The sequence below is a fragment of the Castor canadensis genome, chromosome 6 (genome assembly GCF_047511655.1).
Source record: "Castor canadensis chromosome 6, mCasCan1.hap1v2, whole genome shotgun sequence".
Classification (NCBI taxonomy): domain Eukaryota; kingdom Metazoa; phylum Chordata; class Mammalia; order Rodentia; family Castoridae; genus Castor; species Castor canadensis.
In genome coordinates this window covers 46646942-46651183 of record NC_133391.1, presented here as the reverse complement: position 1 = coordinate 46651183, position 4242 = coordinate 46646942, and the positions used below count along the sequence as shown (strand labels likewise).

General features: G+C 37.0%; 2 non-coding genes across 2 annotated transcripts; both read left to right on the top strand.

Annotated features, from left to right (window-relative positions):
* The first annotated feature begins 1000 nt into the window (after positions 1-1000).
* Trnav-aac (transfer RNA valine (anticodon AAC)) lies at positions 1001-1073 on the top strand. Its single transcript has one exon. It is a non-coding gene; the product is annotated as a tRNA-Val (tRNA).
* Positions 1074-2184: 1111 nt separating this feature from the next.
* On the top strand, positions 2185-2291 carry LOC141424385 (U6 spliceosomal RNA). The gene has a single exon (XR_012449323.1). It is a non-coding gene; the product is annotated as a U6 spliceosomal RNA (small nuclear RNA).
* The last annotated feature ends 1951 nt before the right edge of the window (positions 2292-4242 follow it).

Below are 4242 nucleotides of genomic sequence, written 5' to 3'. Positions count from 1 at the left end.
TTTGTGCTATTAATGAATCCTAAATAATAATAGTAATAAAGAATTAGAATAGTTTCCTGTATGCTATCCACAATCAAAAGTTCTATTACATTGATAAATATGATTTCCCATCTCAAGAAAAAAGAATATATATCAGAAAGAAATTTGAATCTACACAATGAAATTAAATCTCAACAGAGGATTAAAATAAAAGTAAATGTGAATTGCTCTAGAAGATAACTTCTTAAATTTAAAATGGTAGTAATAAAATCAGTGCTGTATATGTAACAGTCAAACACACGACAGTGATAGTACAGAAGACAGAAGGAAAGAAGGACAGATTGGGACTATGCAGGTGTGGTTCTTGTGCATATGTGAAGAAGTACAATTTTTTGTTTTTTGAATTTTTTAATAGTTTTATTATATTTTTGAATTGGCATACATTAATAATACTAGGGGGATTCATTGTGATAATTCCATACATGTGCACAGTGTACTTTAAACAAGTTCACCCCTCCATCATACACCCATTCCCTCCCTTCCTTCCCCCTTTTCAAACAGTGTTTGGTGGGTTTCATTATGCTGTCTTCATTGTGTGTGTATCTGTGTGTGTGTGTGCAGTGTACTTCCAACCTCTTCACTCCTCAATGTCCTCTCCTTTCCCTCCCCCACTGATCCCTCCACACAGTCCCCTTTACTTTCATGTCCTATTATTGCTGTTGTTGTTATCGTTGTCATCATTTTAGTTCCAGGATTAAAATAGACTTTTTAAATGCAAAAGCTCCTATCTTAATAAAGTTGAAAAAGAAATATAAATTTGGCTTAAAGTAAGAAGGGGAAAAGAAATGGTAAAGATAAGAGCCATAGCTGGGTGCCAGTGGCTCACATCTGTAATCCTACCTACTTGGGAGACTGAGATTAGAAGGCTTGTGGTTCCAGGCCAATCCAGTAAAAATGTTTGTGAGACCCCATTTCAATCGAAAAACGGTAAGCATGGTGGCTCATTCTACTGCAAGAAGCTGGAGGTGTGGCTCAAGTGGTAGAGCTCCTGCTTAACAAGCATGAAGTCCTGAGTTCAAACCTCAGTACCACCAAAAACAATTAGCAAATCAAATGCAGCAGTATATTTTAAAAATAATATAGTATGATACAATAGAGCTTGTCCCAGGAATCAAGGTTAATTTAACATTTGAAATATCAAACAATGTAATTCACCATAACAAAAGGCTAAAGAAGAAATTGTTATGATATGAAAAGATTCAGAAAATTCAATATTCGTTCATGATAAAAATAATCAAACTAGAAATAGAAGGTAGATTCTTTATTCTAATAAAAGGCATCTATGAAAGACTCCTACAGCTGACATCATACATAATGAATAACTACATGCTTTTCCTAAGATAAGAAATAAGGCAGGGATATCTGCTCTCATTTCTATTCAACACTGAAACTTAAGGTTTAAGTAGTAAGAAAATGCAAGAAAAAGAAATAAATATTGTACCAATTAGAAAAGAAGAAGTGAAACCACATTTTCTGTCTCTGCAGATGCATTCCAAATAATCTAAAAATCTGGTAGGACAAATAGGTCAGTTTATCAAGGTCCAGGACAATATGTACTAACAATTGGAAATAAGTTTTTTAAATACCATTTATAATATCAATAAAATATGAATATAAATCTAATAATGTATATATATAAACTCTGCATGCTAAAAACTACAAAACACTGATGAAAGAAATCAAAGATAAAAACAAATATGCCATGCTTAATGATTGGAAGATCCAACATTCTTAATGTGTCAATTCCTACCAAGTAGATTTATAAATGAAATGCAATTCAAATCAAAATTTCAGTAAGATACTCAGTCTGTGAGCTGATTCTCAAATGTATGTGAAGGATCAGAGGAAGAAGAATAAATATGTAGGCACAGCCTCCTTGCCTGACTTGGGACAACTCGAAAGGGCCATCTGCTTGCAGAGCTCCCTACAGGACGAGTTGAGGCTTCAATTGCAACTGTGTGAGGTGTAGCTTGTCTTGAATAAACCAAGCCCCAGCCCTCTAGATACAAGTCTCCACCTCAGAGTCCATTCCCAGGGAATCCAATCTAATTCAGTAAGTGTCTACAAATGCTGAATAGTTAAATTGATTTTATTTTTTTCAATCAAATGCATATGTCACTGTGTCAATTTAAGAAAATTGTTTGAGTGCTCGCTTCGGCAGGACATATACTAAAATTGGAACGATACAGAGAAGATTAGCATGGCCCCTGTGCAAGGATGACATGCAAATTTGTGAAGCGTTCCATATTTTTATTATTGTTTATACTCTCTCTTCAACAAAATTAGAGATAAGGGCAAAACAGTTTCTGCCTGGAAGTGAGAGGGTAGTGGGGAGAGGAAGGAGGGGGGAGGAAAGGTGGGGGTGGGGGGAAGGGGAGAGAAATGACCCAAACATTGTATGCACATATGAATAAACAAAAAAAAATGACATGTCCTACAAAACGAAAAATTTATGATCTGACTTAAAATATCAGTAGTGCTTCCATAAAGAAACATGAGTCATTCTCCTGCCCAGCCCTAAGTAAATTCATTCATCACACATATGTTCAACTCAACAAAAATATCATTGTGTGCTTATAACTGAAGCTGCAAATATTAATAGGATACAGGTCTGTCTTGACAGAGCTGTGGCTACTGAAGGAACTAGTCTGACTCTTGCACTTTTTAACTGAGAGCACTGAAGGTGAAATGACCTACCCATGGTCAACCAAATGAATTTTGCCCAACTTTGAATCCAGTGTTCTTTCTCAAATTCTTCTCCATACTTGAGCTATCCACTGCTGATATCCACAGACCTTGAGAATTGAAGTGAATCAAATCAGTTGTACCAAGAAATAAAACAAAGTGCAAGACTCAATGACGTCCTATGCAACATGTGCTCTGGGGTCCTGGAGAAAAAGGTGCTCCGTAAAGAAGTACTTTTTCTTCCCTATTATGTCAAATTCGAAATAACTGTTCAGAGAAGCCTCCTCCCACTACCAAATAAAATATTCAAATGAAAAAGAAAATTGTTTGAGTTTATCCCTTTCTGAAGAAGTCTATTTTTTTAGAAAAGAAGGAGGTTTGTACATGTATCTGCATGTACATATATGTGGCATTCTTTTTTTTTAATTTATTTTTTTTTTCATTTTTCTTTTATTATTCATATGTGCATACAAGGCTTGGTTCATTTCTCCCCCCTGCCCCCACCCCCTCCCTTACCACCCACTCTGCCCCCTCCCTCTCACCCCCCTCAATACCCAGCAGAAACTATTTTGCCCTTATTTCTAATTTTGTTGGAGAGAGAGTATAAGCAATAATAGGAAGGAACAAGGGTTTTTGCTGGTTGAGATAAGGATAGCTATACAGGGCACTGACTCACATTGATTTCCTGTGCGTGGGTGTTACCTTCTAGGTTAATTCTTTTTGATCTAACCTTTTCTCTAGTACCTGTTCCCCTTTTCCTATTGGCCTCAGTTGCTTTTAAGGTATCTGCTTTAGTTTCTCTGCGTTAAGGGCAACAAATGCTAGCTAGTTTTTTAGGTGTCTTACCTATCCTCACCCCTCCCTTGTGTGCTCTCGCTTTTATCATGTGCTCATAGTCCAATTCCCTTGTTGTGTTTGCCCTTGATCTAATGTCCACGTATGAGGGAGAACATACGATTTTTGGTTTTTTGAGCCAGGCTAACCTCACTCAGAATGATGTTCTCCAATTCCATCCATTTACCAGCGAATGATAACATTTCGTTCTTCTTCATGGCTGCATAAAATTCCATTGTGTATAGATACCACATTTTCTTAATCCATTCGTCAGTGCTGGGGCATCTTGGCTGTTTCCATAACTTGGCTATTGTGAATAGTGCCGCAATAAACATGGGTGTGCAGGTGCCTCTGGAGTAACAGTCTTTTGGGTATATCCCCAAGAGTGGTATTGCTGGATCAAATGGTAGATCGATGTCCAGCTTTTTAAGTAGCCTCCAAATTTTTTTCCAGAGTGGTTGTACTAGTTTACATTCCCACCAACAGTGTAAGAGGGTTCCTTTTTCCCCGCATCCTCGCCAACACCTGTTGTTGGTGGTGTTGCTGATGATGGCTATTCTAAGAGGGGTGAGGTGGAATCTTAGCGTGGTTTTAATTTGCATTTCCTTTATTGCTAGAGATGGTGAGCATTTTTTCATGTGTTTTCTGGCCATTTGAATTTCTTCTTTTGAGAAAGTTCTGTTT